This window comes from Carassius auratus, chromosome 24, assembly GCF_003368295.1.
Source record: "Carassius auratus strain Wakin chromosome 24, ASM336829v1, whole genome shotgun sequence".
Taxonomy (NCBI): Eukaryota; Metazoa; Chordata; class Actinopteri; order Cypriniformes; family Cyprinidae; genus Carassius; species Carassius auratus.
The window spans coordinates 14,927,525-14,948,138 of NC_039266.1; the positions used below are offsets into that span (position 1 = coordinate 14,927,525).

At 37.0% G+C, this 20,614-nt stretch overlaps 1 protein-coding gene across 5 annotated transcripts in view; it reads left to right on the forward strand.

The window, feature by feature from the left end:
• The window catches only part of asap1b (ArfGAP with SH3 domain, ankyrin repeat and PH domain 1b), a 77,097-nt gene that overhangs the window by 2,511 nt on the left and 53,972 nt on the right, over positions 1-20,614 (forward strand). The window lies entirely within an intron of this gene.

A 20,614-nucleotide genomic window follows, 5' to 3' on the forward strand; every position in this document is an offset into this window, starting at 1 on the left:
GTATTGCTTACATCAATGCATTGAATTTGGTTACTTTGGTATTTTATATTTGTGCAAATCATATGTTTACAGTGTTGCTTTGCATCAGTGCATTGCACTTGTTTACTTTGTATCACTGCATGGAGCCTGTTTAGTGTATTTTATTTTGGTTTTACTTTGAATTGGCTAATTTTAGTGCATTTGTGTATATTTTTGCATTGCATTGACACATTTCATCGTTTTACTTTGGTAGTTATTGCATCTGCATATATTAGAGCATTATGTCAGTTCACATTGGTACCTTTTGAATATGTTTGCAGTGGTCATTTGCATTAGAACATGCATCATTTTACATTTGATATATCATATTTGTTTACATGGATATTCTGCAGTCTCTTTTTTCAGTGCATTAGTATGTTGCATCTCTTCAGGCAGTGAGCAACAGTCTGCAGTGTGGGCTGCAGTTTTGTTCAGCCAGCTGGTCTGGCTTCTGATTCCACTAATGATTCATTGGGTGTACAATCTTTGAAAGTCTATGCCAGCTTTGAGAGCCATATCTTGGATGGATATGGAAGTTTTTGTGATTCATAACAACTTCTGTATAAAATGGTTGAGTTGAATTTCTATGTATGTTGCAACACTTCTGAGAGCATGCATTTAGCACCTGGTTTTGTTGAGGTTCAGGATCTACTCTCCAAGGGATGGTCTCATTTAGCTTAAAGTGACATTCTGTGATTAAAAGCAGGAAAAGTTAACTTAGCTTCTTACTTATCTTTAGCTAGTTGCCTAGTTCACTTAAAGGGGTCATCGGATGCGACATGCACGTTTACAAGTAGTTTGAACTGAAATGTGTGTTGGCAGTGTGTACGTACACAACTACCCTATAATGATAAAGATCCACCCCGTGTTTTTTTTTTTTTTTAAATATTTCCCCTTTTCTCAAATGAAGGTGATGTAAGATGCCTGTCAGTGTGACGACACACTGATAGACCCCACCTACAATCGTTTGATTGGCAGTAGCGTTTAAGCACACACTGGACTAGTGTCTTACCTTACTTAGAGCTGTCCTGAGTGAGCTCTCATCAGTCCGCCATTGTTTCACTGCCAGAGCAGATGTAAACAAGAATATCTTCTAAGTGATTGAGTAGTAGGGTTTTGACGGTGAGGAAATTTTGCCGCTGGTTAATCGATGCGTGACAACACCGATAATACCGGTATCGTTGTGGGGGTGGGGGTATTCCCTCTTTTCCTCGCTTTTCTTCGCTTTAATAGCTTGTAAATGCAGAATGTGCGTTTTACTTTCACTTTCAAATAGTGGCAGTTCTACATAAAGCAATTGTTAGTTTGTATTTCACTTACATTTTACCCCTTTTTCTCGCTTTCCTTGCTTTTAAATAGTATAAAAGTACTGTACGCATTTTACTCTCACTTCGAATTAGCAGCAATTCAGCATAAATTGCTTGAATGCAACAACAAAATACAACATCAAACTCACTTTAGCCTATATATAAAACATTATTAACAAAACAAATAAAAATACACCATGCTAAAGGGCAGGCTATGCCTGATATAAAATAACAACTAACTTACATAAAGTTTAAATAGGTATACAAAACTGGAAATTAGTAAACATGTAGAATATGTAACCAAAAGAAACATAGAACGTTTAATAGCAAACAAATAGAAAGCTTGGAGGTTAACACAAAGTTTAAAAATGTGAAAATCAGCAAACACTGTGCAACCAGTTAAATAAGAAACAAATGTTTAAAAAAAAACATCCAAAATCACCTTCGATAAACGGCAAAAGTCAACAGGCTTTTCAAAATCCAAAATATTGCCAAAGAGGCACTTTTGCATTTTGTTTCGATACTTAATCATCCGCCATCGTCTTGTCTCTCCTCACTCTTGTCAGTCAGCTCGACGAAATCTGATCTGTGATGGGACTGCTGTTTGGCACTCTGCATTGTTTTACACTACCAATTTTAACCAAACTATGTTACAGACCTTTCATTAAGACCCTAAAGAAACATGTCAACTTGTGGAAAATGGGCATCCAATGATCCCTTTAAGCTTCTATAGTTTGTTTAACATGTTCCTTTGTTATTAAAACCGTATAATAACTGTATTGAATCTGTCACAACTGTGCTAAGATTCCTTTGTTCACTTCCAATAGCAAAAAGCATATCTAAAACTGAGTATGGGTTTCAAGGAAGTGTAAAAAAGGTTTCCTCTAGAAGCATCTTTATAACATTTTGCACTACACAATTGTGCCACTTCTGCTCGTATATGGATGACAGGAAGCTGTTCTTGCAATGATTTGAACATAGAGTGATGAAATATCACTTTTAAGCACCACTTCCCTTTTAAAGAAAGCTGAGATGGTCATTTTCAATAACACAAAACCAATAGACTTAATATTAGGGCTGCACGATGAATCGCATGTGATATTTAATGCGCATCTTGTCAGTAAAGTTAGTTCTGTAATCCTATATGATCTAGGTTTTGCACAGCTTGTCAGTGAACAACATCTCTGTGTAGTAAATGTTGCTCCATGTGAAAGCACACATGTGATGGAGATTTACTTTATCTTGCAGAAACATTTTCGTCTATGCATTAATTGAGGCAATTGTGTGTCGAATGCTTTTGGAATCTGCTGTATTGCATATAGCATCTGTAATGATGTGACCTTTGTCTATGTAGTATGCTGATGCTACAGTCGCAAGGAGGGGAGGGATGTTGTGCTGAAAGCTTCCAGCTTGGTCTGATGGCTTGCTCTATTACGTAACACATAGTCCTCACGGCAGTGAGCTGTTCAGTGCCATCAAAACCCAGAGCCAGAGCTGACCTACTGCAGGCTGGAGAGAGAGAGAGAAAACAATAGAAAAAGAAAAACAAATGCTGACTAGATTGAGAGAGACTTTAAGAGACTGGTGGATATAACAATAATTAGCTGTGCTCCTATAATTTGAGAAGACTAACACAATGCACACCATGTAATACCATGTTTCTGACATGTCAGAATGGAAAATCACTCAAAAGAGGAGTGACATCTGGTTTTAGCTGCAGTGTGAATGTCACAAACAGAATTTGAGAGAAAATGAGTGAGAGGAGGAAGAGAAAGTAGGAGTGTGGAGCAGCATGTAGGCGAGATCTGGCACACCCTAAGATCCGTTCCTCGTCCAGATAGGACCAGCAACACACTAATCGCATCTTGATGTAATGTTATACCCAGTGTCCTAATGGTTTCAGCCAGACAGATGGAATGGTTTCAGCCAGCAGTTCAATGACTCACGGCCTCTCTTTATAAGATGTAAACACATACTAGGGATGGGCATTTTGGGAAATTTCTCATTTCGATCATCGATAGGTTTCAAAAACGATTAATCGATTAATCGGGGGTGGGGCTTGTGTGGGGGGGGGGGCATGGTCATAATTTATATAATGAAAAAAATCTGAAGATCGTTATGAAAATGAAAAAATAATAAAATAAAAATAAAAATCTGACATGAAAATCTGTCTATGAAAACATGAACACATGATTAGGACAGGTTAGATAATGATTATGATGAAGAAATGTTATTAATAAAGGAGCAAGAAATATCTGCCTGAGGTGAAGAGTAGCCTATACCAATGAACGGAAACTAATTCTATGACACATCCTATGATAAATCAGATAACTGAGATACATATCAGACGTAACATTACAACTTGTATCAGCACAATAGGATGCTAAGTTATGTATTAGATGGAGAGAGAGAGAGAGCGTGAGAGAGAGAGCGCACGCGAGCTCCCGCTGATGCGTTTTCATGACAGCGCGCTGAAAGATGGGCAAGGACAGATTTTACTATAGATTCCTATAAAGTTCTCATTATAAATGTATGGCAGATTTGTACTATATTTTCATCTACGTTATTAAGTGTAATAGTTGTAATTAAGTTTTATTTTTAAGTTAAGTTTTATTTTCCATAAACCTGCGCGTTTTCGAAGCCATATGAATTGAATTATGCCCACAAATATGACGGAAAAAAGCTTGGCTGCATTATTATAACATCAGTTATAAAATATAAATAATAATAGAAAAATAAAACATTTAGCTAAGAGCAATATCATTATCGGGCATTGCTTATATGGGCATGAAACGAATCGATGATATGCAGCGATTTCAGCAAAATTGTTCATGTTAATTAATCAGATGTAGACTAGCTCTTGCAACTTTTATCTGAAAAAAATTCATCGATGCAGATGTGAACTTGACCGAAAGTAACTCGATCGGATTGTGCTTTACAAACACGAAAGTACAATTAATTCACATTAGTGTCACTATCGTTATTTTTTAATGTATTTTGATATTTAATTAATATTTTGTATTCAATTTGCACTTTCTGATCAACCAAAATATTATTTAAATATTATTTAACAGCATGGAAATCACTGATTATTGCTAAATAATTGAATGAGATTTAAAATATATTTAAGATAAAAACTATGACAAACAAATAATTTTGATTTTCGTCATCTCTACAAATATATGTAATTAGGCTACAAATATATCCTGTGCATTTTTATTTTATAAAGACCATTTCATTATTTGTCTGTGATTTAAAAATTAACACACACAGATTATTATTATTTTATTTTTTTGCTACTTTATTCAACTGCATTTTTTTTAACAAAACATTGTCTTCCAGTATAACTTTAGCAGCATATTTTGATCCAGCGGTGAAACGTAGTTTTTAAAAGATAAGAAAAAAGTTCACCAAATTTAACCAAACAACTATTATAAGGTATAAAACAGAGACCAAATAGCCTAGATATTTTAACTATGGCTAAAACTCAAAACTAAAATAATAATATTATTAAAAAAATGGATATTATATTTACCACGACCGGTGAAACATTCAAATGTCTATTCAAAAACACAAGGCGGTCTACGTGCTCAGATGAGAGCCGAGTGCGCAGCCTGTTCACATTTAGTGGAATAAATTCGCTCCGCTGGAACAGATGTTGCAGGAACAGCCAGGCACCACTGGACAAGTAAACCTTCTCTGTCCCTGAAACTAATGGGCAGCAAATCTTTCACCACCATTTCAGCGAATAGCTTTGTCGTCTTCTCGGTTCTGCCTGCGTTGCATTTAGGTCTTACGGCAAGTGATTCAATGCTCGTCCGAGTTGTCGCTCTGTTATCGCCAGATATTTTATGTACACATTTTAGATGATAGCGCATTGTATTTGTTGTAGATTTGTGTGAAAGCTTGGCGCTGTTTTTTCATCGTTTTTCTCAAAGGGAAACCAGCCATCACTATGTGACTTTGAGGCCATGATTATGTCTTCTTATGTCTTTTGATCAAGTGGGAAGCTAACCAATCAGAGATCAGGGCGCCGCCCAACGTGCTGCCATAACCAATAAAAAAAAAAAAAAATAATAATTTCGATCATCGTTTACGTGATTGATCATCGCTGTCGTGGTCGAGTACTCGAGTACTCGATCACTGTTGCACATCCCTAACACATACACACTCAGTCAGGTCACATGATGTTCAGCTCACGTTGGGGGTGCAAAGTGACTGGAAACTAATCGACATAGACAGTCCAACACTACGGGAGGCCACACGGCTTCATGCCATCTTTGTCCCTTCCTATCATGTGTCAAAAGGTTACAACAAAAAATAACAGTTGGATTACAGGATTGTACAAGCTGGATTTCCTGTCTTCACTGTTAGACCACCTCAGTAAACTGAACACAAAATTCCATAGCCAATGAGAGCGTCTAATTGCATGTGTCACTGACTGAAGTTCACGTTACTCTGTCTTTACTTTCTCACTCACTGGGATGTTTTGTCTCTGCTGAAATGAAAACATGGCCTGATTTTTCCAGTCAGCGTGAATGGAAAAATATTCACACTGGTTAATTTCAGTTCAAACTAATGGGTAACCTACATCTGCTGCACACTCTGCAGTGCTGGCAGACATCAGCACAAAACATCTGTAGCTAATGTGAAACATAGGTTTGTCAGAAAATTGTCGGTTAGGCCTTGAAGTCCGAATGGATAGCATGAAAGTCATTAGAGACTGGTTTATTTTCATTGACTGATAATCAAAAACACAAACAATATTTATTTAAATAACGTTGGGGTCATTATAATAATCGCAATAATGACTGCTTTGATAATGATGGTTTCACATTGAGCCTTTTTTACCATTTTAAGCGGAGGGAGCTAATTAATAAGCCTAAAGGTTAAGTTGCAAAGGACTTTTGAAAACCTGATAACCTTTGGACACGTAATGAACTTGTAATGTTGTTTAAGGGTGGGAATCAGCTGGGATTTGATGCAATGTTTGGTCACATGTTTATTCATTTTAGTGTATAGTTATTATAGTGTTAGTAAATTGTTCTGATTTTCAAGTATTTGTATTTAAGGTATTAGATGCCCTAAGAAAATGAACTTGTTTCACATGTGAGTGAATGGAAGAACAAGCGTTTGGCCAGTGCATTGTTTATTTATTTATTTTTTTCATTTTATTACCATTACCAAAGAGAGAATTGCACCATTGCAAACAGGCATGTTTTTCTTTTTCTATTGAACTCAACTAGGCATTTGCTTACTTTTAGAGAACAAAAGACAGATCATTTGTTACATTTGTTTTTGCAATTGTTATTGTTGGCATGCCGCATATACGGGGCATGTCCAGTATATACTACAGCATAACATTCAATTTTCTTTTTTTTTTTTTTTTTTTTTTCTTTTCTCAAGAGACCCAGCTCATCAGTAAGGGAGAAAAGAAACTCTCCAAATGACCTAGTGTGTAGGTTTATGTTATGCTGCTTTGTACTATTTTCATTTCAATTTTGCATGGCAACATTGCAATTGGTTTGGCAAAGCAAATATAAAAATGCTGCAGTAATAATAATAACACTAATAATGAGGATTTCTTGAGGTCTGTGTGTTTAGTCTTGAGGCCTAGAGTATGTTCAACCACTTATATCCATTTCCTGGATATCTTAGTCTTGTAAGATATTTTACTAACAAAGCCAACGTTGTCTGCATATAAGTTATCCAGGTTTTTATAACAATTCACTGTTTGTCATTCATAAACAATTGTTGTTGCAGTTGATGTGACAAACTTTTTTCAGCATTGTATGAACAAATTTTCATTGGCTAAACAAAGTTGTCTTTACTGAGAAGAACTAAAAAACTATTGTTGAGAGAACTCAAAAGTCTTACTGTATCAATTTGCCTTATTTTAATATTTATACTTTTTTTTTCAGTGTTGCTTCTATAAATGCAAATAATTTTAGCTACTGTGTTCTTGATTATCTGCCAAATGTAAGCATTAGGGCTGGGCGATATGTTGAAATATATCGTCTGGACGATAGAAAATGTCTATCGTTTTATATAAGGCTCTATCGTTTACGCTACGATAAGGCGTTTACGTCAGAATTTTACGTCAAGATGCACCTCACGCAACGACATGCCTATGCACGCTGCAATACATAAACAAACATGGAGGAAGACGGTAGTAGACGCGGTTTAGACCAGGGTAATTCTCAACAAGATGACCAGCCAACCCAAACCGAGGAGCTTGTACGTGTTTTTAACTCGATGCGGTGCGGACATGCCTGGAAAAAACGGGCGCGTCACACCGCGCTTCCATTATGACAGCGCATACCGCGCGCCTACACTGGAAATAACGAACTTGAGCGCGCAAAATATGAAATATGTGAACGGCTCCACAGGCTTTTACCCGTGGCACACCATATAGCCATAGCTCCCGCAGATGGAAGGAGATCACTTCTGCTGTTGCCAAGCATATCTACACGGTCGATAATAGCGGGTTGAAATATTTTAATGACAGGTTAACATGACCAACAGTCTTGCTTGAAAAAAAGGTTCTAAATAAAATAAATATTAGTCCATACTACCTTTATTTGTTTTGTATATCATTTCAAACTGCATTTCCACATTGCAATTTTATATAGACTATTCATAAACTGAATTAACAGAAAAATTGCTATATCGTTATGTATATCGTTATCAGGATATCAAATGAGCTATATCGGGATATGAAATTTTGGCCATATCGCCCAGCCCTAGTAAGCATAAAATCTAACTGCAAATCGTCAAAGTAGACTGCTACTTGTGAACATGCTTGATGCGTTTGCATAAAATGCTGCTTGCTTTCAGGAGCCACGGTGGTAAACTATTCTCAATGAGTACCATCTGTAATACAATCATTGTATATATGTGAGACTTAAGCCTTTTTTTCCAAATAAAAAATGATTTTGCATAACATGTCATGCACTTAAAAATCTCAATTAAGCATGGGCATTTCATATTCAAGCTAATGAGAACCGTTTTAAGGACTCACAAGCGTATTCTGGGACCACATGCGAGGTGTGGACGGAACAGGACTGGACAACTAGTTGTCTGTCACGTCATACAGTACAGAAGAGCCACTCAAAAACGCACATCTTGTCTTGTGTGTTACGTGTTTTCATGTGTGTTTTCGGTAACTAACAATGATGGAGAAATGAGCTGCAAGTCATCCGAACGTTTAAGAACCCATCAGTTTTGTGTTCTGCGCATGATTTCACCCAAATATAAAGGCTGCTGTCGGTCATTGAAGATTTGACAAAAGAAATCGTAGCTCGATTGGACTCTTGTTGTGTCAGAAAGTGATAAGACTTTCAGTTTTATGCATGTCGCCATCTCTGATTTGACTTTGGTCACTGTCACTATGGTTACTAGTAAAGAATACAGGCTCGACTCCTATTGCACGTTCATACAGACAGCATTCTAAACACAACTGTAAGCTGCTGTGTGAACGGGACATTTCACCACTTTTCATTTCACACATGTAAAGAAAATGCAGTTGTCAATCCTGAAAACTGACAGTGTGAATGTATCCAGTGAGACGCACTAAATAGAAAACCAAAAGTGTGACTAGTCAAATTGTTGTTTGAACCATTTATCATGAAAAACAGTTTAATAAGGAGGTCCTAAAAGGTTGAGGGAGTCATTTGAGAGCTTGTATAGCAATACAGTACAACTGATTATATTTTTTGTTATTTAGCAAACTCCTTGTGGCTCATTCCCACTTTGTTTGTTGGAATATTCCTCATACTTTTGCTTGAAACTATTTAGGTTGTATCACATTCCCACAGAACTGTCATTTTGGTCATTTATGCCCCATTATCATGTCCCAAGCACATTTTGCATACACCAAATTCTCTCTTACAAGATGTTCGCTGCTTTTACAGTGATGTCATTCATGTAATGGATCACACCAGATTCACATCAATTCACGTCATCTCACAGCTCTGTGTGTGCATTGACATTGTTAATTTAATTAATTGGTACACTAGTATGTTCTTGCCTTCGCTCAGAGCATTGGTTTTGTTTAACCATGCCACAGGCAGAGCTTTTTCATCATAACGAGAAAAAGTCCACTCCATGATTCACCTCTCTGGCTGGGTGCCTCCTAGCTCTGCAGGCCACGGCCTAAACGAAAACCATCTGTTGGATTCGGGGGCCGCCATGTGCACGGGGGTGACTATAGCTGCCCCGGAATTTGAGCGTGGAAGGCCTAGATCACATGACAGGCTTTTTTTCTGCTTGTAAGAAAAGCTGCGGCAAGGCGTGACGTGTTTCTGCCTCAAACAGTAAGCCAGTCCTCTGGGAATTAGGCCATTTGATGAATTCATTCTCGACACAACATGAAATGAAATGTATACTTTTGGGCCCATTGTAGCTTTGTGTAGTGTCATGTTAGCTCTGTTTAAATGTCGGTGCATTGTGGCTCTAATTTATGATCTCTGACCCTGTAAGGACCCGACAGAATTCCATCTTTCATTCGGAATTGTGGAGCTGAATCTGTAAAGGGGATGACAGGAAAGTGTTGCTTTTTGAGAATACATTTACAGAAGGAACTCCACACTGACCATTGTGGTTGCCTTTAGGTACCTTATGGATAACAATGACAGTGTGAGGTTGATGCTTCCTCTTTTTACTCATGCATCAACCTTAATTGAGAGTAAATAGTTGGTTGGAGAGTTCATGGTTGCGGACAAGGAAAATAAAAACATTATGAATGTAACTTGGTGTTACATATAATGAGTAATACAGAATTTATACACTGAGCTTGTTTTAATTTCTGTATTATTAATTTTTATATTCTGGGGGGATTAAAGACAAAAATCTACAAAATAGAAAATCTTAAAAATAAAAGTACCATGGGATAATCTTTTATTTGTTTTATTTAATAAAATAATAATAATAATAATATATATATATATATATATATTAGGGGTGTAACGGTTCACAAAATTCACGGTTCGGTTCGATACGATACACTGATGTCACGGTTCGGTTCGGTTCGGTTCGATACGTTTTAGATACAGCAAAATGTAAAAACATCTCAACTTTTCAGAATGCCGCAAGCGCACCGCGGGTCATGTGACAAGAACCAACCAATCAGCTTCATCCTTTCCCGTAACAACGTTGAGAGCTCAGCCAAGATGAAGGAACAGCTGATCATAGTTGTATATGGATTGCAATTTTGAAATAAATTCAGTAGCAGAGCTACTGCAAGCGATTTTTAGAGCTGCAAATCCATTTATCCTTCGCTGAAATTTCCGCGTCTCATGGAGAGAGCACTTCATTGTTGCTTAGCAAAGACAGACGCCTCAGGAGAAAGACGCGCTTAGCGTTTTCCATGCGTTTTTAGGCACGATATGTGAACGGCCCCTAAGGCGCTCGCTCACTCAGCACGCGCTGAAGGCTCGTTGCAAAATGTCTAATGCATTTAACAGACCAGAAATATAAGATCTGGTGTTTGGGTTGGATTCCCTGTAAGCTATAGTGTCTAAATGCTGCAGGGATAGTTTGCTGCGTGCATGTTTCTCCTTTTTTTCGTCTTTTCCCAGATAGTACTGACGCATATATCCCAGATATTCCCGCTGTTTTTTTTTTTGTAATCCCGCTGGTGTACCCTGTCATGTTGCAGATGCGACATACCGTTGTTTATTTATCCACCACTCTCTTGCCATCACCATTATAGCTTAAAGGGAATCCAAAGTGCACCCAAACACCAGACCTGTTGGTTATTGGAGGATCTTCTCATTTCTAGTCTGTTAAACGCATTGGCTATTTTGCAACGAGCCTTCAGCGTGTACTGAGTGAGCGAGCGCCTGCTGATCAGCCTAACATAAACATATAAGATGGTGTTTTTTTCTTCTTCGGGAGTGTCAGGGGCGTTGCCTGTTACGTTGTTTGGGTTATTGGGCTACCTTGTTGAACGCATATCATTATATTTCTTTCTCTCTCTTTTTTTTTTTTTTTCAAATATAATTAATTACTCCGACGAACCGTTCGGTATACATAATGCGTACCGCGTACCGAACCGAAAGCGTCGTACCGAACGGTTCAATACGAATACGCGTATCGTTACACCCCTAATATATATATATATATATATATATATATTTTATTAAGTAATGTATTGCATTATGATGTACTTACATCTAAAGTGTTTGGAAATATGTTATTACACATTACATTTTTTAATTGTCTTTAAATTGATGGTTTTCTTAAAAGCATTTTTTTTTCTTTACCAGCATGAACCCAAAGAGCGCAGTTATAATTACTTGTAAATGTTTTCCGTGTTCTTTTTTTTATTTTTATGAATACTGATAAAAGACCCACAGGTTGCCCTTATCCTCAAAATCCTCAAAAACTACATTAAAATGGGTTCATTTTTAGCAAAATGTTGTTTGTGGTGCTGCATCTGTGTGTTTTCAGGAGCGAATTGTTATGAAACTATTGAATTATTACATGTCTATGTTTTTAAAGGAAAAAACATTTTGGTGCTGATTCAGGGCTCTATTTTATGTCCAGTGTGAATTCTGGTCCCTGAAGCAAAACCGTTTGGGAACCACTGATCCAGAAATTGTAATTTATGTGGGAGTATTTCTGTTGTTTTTCTTTCTCTAACTTCCTCACTTGCTTTTTCTTCCTCATACACATCTCATTCAGCTGAGGATATGAGATGTCGTGTTGTGCGTTGCCGTGGCAGAACTTTTACGGTGACTGTTCCTCCTGGCAGTACTCATAAGTGCAGTTGTTCTCGCTCTTCCTAGGGACGGCTGTCTCTTTTTTTTTTCAGCAAAGTCATTCTCCTGTGTGTTGACAGGGTAAATTATGCAGAAGTACAGAGTGAATATTTAATGGTGTAACCTGAGGGATGGATCTGGCCCACATGGGAACCATCAGCACCTCCACTGAGTCAGCCAGGGCTCTTCCGCAATGCACTATATGCTGACATGGGAATATAATTTTAGAGTAGATAAAATTGTAGAATTTGGAGCCTTTAAATTGGCAGCATAACACAAAAATGAATTTCCATGAGCTTGGAAGAGCCTGTGTATTCAGATGACAGATTAATTACAGGAAACCAAATCCCTTACTCTAATGAAAGATGGAGCATTTTTCTTATTTGGTTTTAAGTGTCTATTTCACAGAAGAGTTTATTTATGAAACTATCATAAAATGTAATGTAATAAAGGTCATATTAGGAGATAAATTGCAGTAGTTTAAAGGAGTAGTTCACAGAGTAATTCCAATCATGTATGATTTTCTTTAAATCGTGGAATACAAAATGAGATATTTTGTTATTTCTGTCCATACACAGAAAGTCAAGAAGTCAATGTGGAAGTCAACAAAGCAGTTTGGACCCCATTTTTGTGTTTTGGTCAACGTGAATTACAGTAAAATCTCTCGCTATCACGCTGGTATTCAAGTTTCTGCTTTTTGCTCACAGATAATGGATGTAGATGTGTTTGGTACACTGTGAAGAAATAAATGAAATCAACAATCGCTTAAACTGTTAAGAATGTAATATCAGTTTCAGGTAAGATTACTTTCATTTCTGTACGAGAAATGACGAGAAATAGACTCTTAACGAGTCTATCTGGCTCGGCTCGGTGTTCTTCTTCAGTTCTCTCTTCACAGCAGTTCAGTCAGTGTAGTATTTGAGTAAATTAATTACTCCGGGATAGTGGTTTGTTTTAACTCCGAGTTTTAACTTTGTTTTGAACTCGCTCACAACAGACACGGAAGAGAAGACAATGCAGATTAAAGTAGTAGTTTTTGCTATTTTTCGACCAAAATGTATTTTCGATGCTTCAAAAAATTCTAACAGACCCTCTGATGTCACATGGACTACTTTGATGATGTTTTTATTTCCTTTTTGATAGGGGTGTGCACGGATAGTCGAACATTAGAATATTTGTTCTGCTCTAATTATTCGATAAATAAAAATGATATTCGAATTTCGCAAAAATGGTCACTTTCTATGATTCTGCAAGCAAAAAATAATTAATGAATGAATAAGGGGCCGTTCACATATCGTGCCTAAAAACGCATGAAAAACGCTAGGCTTTCTCCTTCTTTCCAAGGTGCTTGGGCAGAAGCGCTCCTGAGGCGTCTGCCGTTGCTAAGCAACAATGACGCGCTCTCTCCATGAAAACAGAAATTTCAGCAAAGGATAAATGGATTTGCAGCACAAAAAATCATGTTCAGTAGCTCTGCTACTAAATTTATTTAAAAATGGCAATCTATATACAGCTATGATCAGCTGTTCCTTCACATTGGCTGAGCTTTCAATGTTTTTACGGGAAAGGATGAAGCTGAATGTTTAGTTCTTGTCACATGACCTGCGGTGCTCTTGCGGCATTCTGATAAGTTGAGATGTTTTTAACTCAATGCGGTGCGGACGCGCCTGGAAGAAACGTGACTGAGTCGCTTCCATTATGAGCGTGCATTCCGTGCACCTACATTGGAAATTACGAACTTGAGCGCGCAAAAGACGCGATATGTGAACAGCCCCTAAGAACTGCGGTCTTCTACAGTACTTCAAATATGCCGTGGAGAATCACAGAGAGTGACCGAATTCAAGAACAGTGTTGCAGCATCTCTCAAGCAACGAATAAACACAGCTAACTTGGAGAATGCAGTGAAAACTCCTCTTCTCGCGTCTGCGCTAGACCCTCGGCACAAACATCTCCGGTTTCTCGGTGAAAACATGAGAAGTAAGAGAAAAAAAACTTTTTGAAAATTTTAGAACATTTTCCTTGATGCGAGTGGTTCGGATGCAGCAACCGTCACCAACAATGAAGAGGATAAAATGCCCACTCGTCGGAAGAGGCTGAGCTAATTCTTCAGCGATGATTAAAGAGAGTCCAGCCGAGACGAGTGGGAACAGGTCTTGCTGGAGCCATGTATTCCACCAGATGAGGATTCCATTCAGTGGTGAAACGAAAACACGAAGCGCTTCACAAAACGTATTCGCTTGGCACACCGTTATTTGTGAGTCCAGCAAACATCTGTACCATCGGAGTGCGTTTTCTCCACGACCGGCCTTATTGTTAACAGACTAAGGAGCCGACTTTCCCCCGATCATGTTTACATGCCTGTGTTTCTTAACAAGAACATGTAAAACAATAGAAAAAAATTAAAAAAGACTTGCTAACAGTTTAAAAGTTAAGTGTAGGCTACGTTCTACAATAGCCTAATTGCTGCAGGCTGCTTCACGTTTTTTCCTTGTTCACTTTTTTTTTGTTGCTTTTAATCTGTACTTTTGTTTGTTTGCACGCATTGTTAAATGTTTTCAATTACAAAACACGATGTGTAATGTTCAAGCTTGTTCAAAATGACAGAAACAATAAATGTTGCTGAAAAATAACGTCTGTCTCATTAAACTTAATTTAAACAAACGAATATTCGAATATTCGTTTTTTGTGAGCTCAAATTTTCGAATGTGATATTTGCGGAAAATGCCCATGCCTACTTTCTGAACATGGACAGTATACAATACATATACTTTCAATAGAGGGACAGAAAGCTCTCGGACTAAATCTATAATATCTTAAACTGTATTCCGAAGATGACCGGAGGTCTCACGGTTTGGAACGACATGAGGTCATTATGTCATTAATGACATAATTTTCCTTTTTGGGTGAACTAACCCTTTAAGTTATATTCCTGAAATGTACCATTGATCGGTCATATGACCATACGCAATCCAGGCATTCTGAATACGTGATATTCTGCAATGCCCACATGTAAAACACAGACACTCCTACCTCGGTAATAAGCACGGAGATGTAAGTCCCGTCCGAATCCGTACATGAAATCATAGACGTAGGTTGATAAGTATTGTAACTCAAACATCGTTTGGAAAACTATTCGCATCCAAACAGGGCTTTTGCTTGCACTTTTGAAATGAAAGACTTTAGTACGCCCTGTGCTGTGGAACATGACTGTTCTAGATATATCTGTTAGCATTAGGTGCATATTTCTTTTTTTATACATTGACTTGTCAACAAGTAATCAGAGTTTGTTTCTGCTACCTTTTATATTCTTATCATTAAATGTTCCATGTCAAGGCCAGATCACAATTTCACGCCTTATTAAACCTCTGTATTTCATTGAATCACATTTGCTTTCATAAGACTTTGACCCATTTTTAATAGTATCTCTGATCAGTGTTGGCCCGCTATTATTGTAGTTTTCTCAACAAAAGAGAGACTACACAAGATGTTGAGATAGGGCACGCTTAAAATAATCCAGCAGCAAACCTGCATCCTTTTTTGGCATTACATGATGTCATGAGTCTGATGGCACACCCATTCTGAGTGTGTTTCTCCTTCCTCTTTGACTTCCTCTCTTTACTGCAGTACCTATTGCTCTGCATGCTTCCTGTGCCATATCCAGTTTTTAATGTTCATTATGAGGCAGTGGACAGTAATTCTGTCACTTTAATTCAAATTAAATGGTTGTTGTCTTAAATAATGGTGTTATGGTTTTAATGATTTAATATTTCAGCATTCACCTCTGCTGCTTTGTCGTCAGATCAGTAGAGATTATTCAGCTTTCCTCAGTGATTTAAATTAGTTGTTTTGTTCTGGTCTGAATGTGTTCATCTGGAAAACATGAGGGAAATCCCACTGAGTGCTGCAGTCCTGCGATAACAATTACACTTCAGTTAGGACGGGGATAAACAAGACTCTTGTTTGTCTGTTTGTACTGCTGTTAGAACTCTTTTACATATTATGAAGGCATTATGGTCTGTTCAGAATGTTAAGGTCAGTAAGATTTTTTTTTTTTTTTTTTTTTTTTTTAAGAAATTTATATATTTTTTGTCAACAAGGATGCCTCAAATTGGAATTAGTATTCATTTACAGCACCTTTTAGATTTAAAAATAAACTAGTCATCCATTTTGTCTCAGTCCAAGGAAAAATGTATTTGTGCTGTATGTTATTGCATGTATTTTAAGTTCTCATGAAAATGCATGTGAAAATAAAAACTTTTAAAAAGGCCTTTATATGGACAGTCGTTTTCTTGACCTTTGGTTTAATCGGATTCAATACAGTCATTCATTTTGGCTTAACTGCATGCTTTCATGCCCTTTGACCTATGTCTTGTGCTCAAACCATGGTTGTGCCTTGACAGACTATGAATAAATCAGCCTGAATGAAATACCCCAACAGTGAATCAGTAGTTTGACCTCTGAGCCCACATTAGAAAACCACAGAATTTAACGGGTCATTGAAATGTTGGCTCTAAAAGCACGCCCTTATCCCACAATCTTAAAAAAGCCGTGGAACGCTTAATGTGCGTCATCTAGGCCAGAACATGAATGTTACGAAGGGGAATTCATGAGGATGAAAATAAAGCTGGAATGTATAGGGAGTTTAAATTTTTCAATATTTCATTTGAATGGTTAAATTAAATATTTTTAACAAACATTTTTTTATGTCAGGTTAAACCTTAAACAATTGAGTGTTATTATTATTATTATTATCATTATTATTATTATTATTATTATTATTATTATTATTCCTTTAAAAAGTATATCTTACTTTTCAGTCGTAATATATTTCTGTCCCAATGTCTTGAAGTTAAACTAAGCATTTGTTTTGACTGGTAGGAGATGTCTGAGGTACTGTTTTTATATATCATATGATGATTTTATTCCATGTACAGTCCTACTTTTCATTAAAAAAATTATTAGACCGTATGTTACACTGCAAGTAAAATTTTTATTACTGGATTCCTCAATTTCGTATACGTTTTTAACATCCCAAAAAACACAGTTTGTGAGAGCTGCAAATGTTCATATGAACAGAGGCCTTCCGAAAGCATTGGCAAAAGGGCAGCGTGCCATGAAAAACCTGTGGATACCTCACAGACCCCCTACAGATGCACAGGTCTGGAGGTCCGTCGGGGCGGCAGGCGGTATGGCGGTGATGAGTGCTCCGTGGCGGCAGTCCAGACTTCACAGCTGTGTTCTGGTCTGTCCGCAGCTCCTGCCAATACTACATGCTGGAGAGAAACAGACCCCTGTGTGTTTGCTGGTATGTGAGTGATGGAGAGAGGGGGATTTTACACACCCTAAACTGAGAGCAACTGATGTGGGTTGCTTATTTAATGTGCATGGTGTATTTATTTAAACTTTATTACTTTTATTTGACCTCTAACAAATGATTTCATCTATTTATTTTGGAATTCGACGCTACAGCAAGTAGAGTTTCTGTTTTTAGAAAACAGTAAGAGTGGTGATGGCCTGTGCTGAACTTGAAGTCGCCGGCACAGTGCTACTGGATTGGTTTCAAAATGGTTGCGTACTGGCCCATGTTAAAAGAACCACTCCTCAAAATACAGTTTTTTGAGATGTCATTTATGTCTGTAGTAGTGTTGTCAAATGTACCAGTAGCTACTTCTTTAACAGGTTCGATACTTTTTAAAACGTATTGATATCAGCCTTTCTGCAGGACCATTAGTACCAAATAAATGGTCTGTTTGGTATCTACTGAGAGGTGGCTGCATTTTAATGCTCTATTGTGTGTTTGTTAGAGCACTCTGTAAGATTTCTGTTTACACCGTGTTTTAGCAGTGTTGAGCGTGGTAGCATAGACATGACAGAAATTGGTACCAATAACCATGGAATTGGTATTGATTACTGAGATTTTGGTATCATGACAACACTAGTCTGTAGCACAAAAGATAAGAAATGCAATAAATTCAACAAACACTTTATCCAAATTATGAGCAATAATAGCGGTGCTTGTTATTTTCACCTTTCATAAGCTAAAAAATCTGTCCAATGGTACCTGTACATTGGAAATTCTTTGCTATTACTACAGAGGACTGCCGATTCATTATGGATTAAAGACAGCAGGAAATATGTATCTTAATTCGAGAGCCTTATTATGAGGATTTTTGTTTGATTATTTTTTGCACATTGTCTGTTTTGGCCTGCTATACCTTGCATTTGAGTCCAGTATGTAAATGTATTAGTTTTGTACAGAATCCTTCAATCCCTTTCATCAATGTTGTGGTTTGACTTGAGAAGATCATTGCCTAAGTGTAACAAAGCAAGAGGTATCAATATTTTAGAAATTTGGGCCCAAAATGGAGCTTTTGAATATTTCAGATTCTTCTCAAAACAGGTTTAAAACAGTGGAGCTTTTGTTAAATTCTGAAGAAATATCCCCTTCTAGTCCAGCCACTGCCTATCATTCTTTTTGCCTGTCGTTATAACATTGTCAGATGTTGTTTGTCCTTCTGTCTTTCATTCTGTCTTTCTGTGAAAACCTTTCAAACTATGCTTTGAATGAAAATGAATTTCTTTTAATTTTAAATCATTTTAATTACATTCCCTTAACATAAAATTTTGGTATTCTGCATTAAGGAAATGTCCGTCCAAAGCAGCTCAGCTACTATTTCATATGCAAAGAATTTAATTTAACAATAAAAGGTTGTTCATCCAAATTTTTAAATGTTCCGTTTAAAGAGCATGTTTAGTAAGAACCACCTCTCTGTGAATAAACATCACATTTTTGCTTATCTTGTTTGAAAGCGTGACACCATTCTGCACTAATAATTCTGTCAGAAGAATCTTGCTAACATCAAAATTCCCTAATGTTCAGAGCTGAAGTGTGTGTGTGTCCATGGTTTGGGAGTGACGCAGAATGTCTGTGTCAGCCGCCTCGCAGATGGTCTTCTCTATCGCCCAGGCAACCGTGCAACTCACCACATGCTCGTCATAGCATTCCAGAACGGGACTGAATCCTCCAGCCACGCCGGAGCCGCATTATCATGAAAGCCAACAGCCTCTATCATGTGTGTGAATGATGAAAGAAAGAAGAGCACTCCCTGGATTAAAACACACTGACACCCATTGTTGTCTAATAGGAAGCCACTTTCTGCCCTTTACTTTTCATGAGCGATGCATGTTAAGCTTTAAAGTATTGTTTCATACTTCTAAATTCATAGTTTGTTTATTTAATTAAATTGTAATATACTGCTATTCAAAAGTTTAGTGTTTGATGTTTTTGAAAGAAGTCCGTTAACGAATGCTGCATTTATTTGGTAATTTATCATTTGTAATTTATTTCTATGATGCAAAGCTGGATTTCCAGCAGCCATTAATCCAGTCCTTAGTGTCACATGATCTTTCAAACATTCTAATATGCCAATTTGTAACATATAAATGTCTTTAATGTAGCATTTTATCTGTTTAATGCATTGCTACTGGGGATGGAATGATTACTGGTTTGACAATAAATCAGGATAAAGATCCCCACTGTTAGTATTACTGTTTCATATATTAATTAATAGCATAAATTGAAGTTTTTAGTAACAGTCTCAGGTGTGCACTAGTTTAGTTTTGTGTGAAAATACTGCGGAAAGCTGGGTGGTTTTTAAAGAGTGCTAAGGGAAGTATACAAATTAATATATTAATTTATTTATTATATGCATGTACCTCTGAAGGTTCTGACTCTTCAGAAAAGAGACTATCCTTGCTGCAGCCTGCAGCACGATGATGTAGCTGGACTATATCCACTATGTAGCTGATTTTACATGCATGCGCTGTAGTAGGTCTCAAATAAATTTGACCACAGAGGTTATCGGAAGCTGGTGTAATCCAGCTGTTCCATAAGCGCCACCTGCTGTCAGAGAGTGGATTTACAGCGACTTACAATCACATTCAGCCTGGTTGCAGCTTCTGTTTCTCTGAATTTGCATGCAATTTGCATGAACATTTTATTTATTGTTTATTGATTTATTATTAAATATTAAACTGGGTGAAACAATTTAAATGAGTCGTGTTTTTTTTACATTTGCAGCAGATTTTAACAATACCGTGATAATACTGATAACCATGATCATTTACGTCACCGCAATCGTGATGTGAAATCCTCATACGGTTACATCTCATCATTTAACTTGTTCTGATCCTAGACTTTTAAATGGTAGTGTATTTACTTTATTAATTAACATCAGAGGTTTTATTATGCACAATTAATTTGGTGCAAACTACTGAAACTAAATAAAAACATAGTCACCTTTAATTTAAGTTAAATGCATTAAGAATGGTGTCATTCTAGTATGTAAGAGCTGCTTTTCTCTTTTTTTTTTCTTATTGAATATCACATTTTATTCAGAAAATCATCAATGATGAATATTAAAGGGTTTGTGAATGACATTTGATGTTGACCTAAGTGAAAATGCATTTGGCAAATGAGAGGCAGAATGAATGAACCCAAAATACTAGATAATGAAGTGTTTCGAT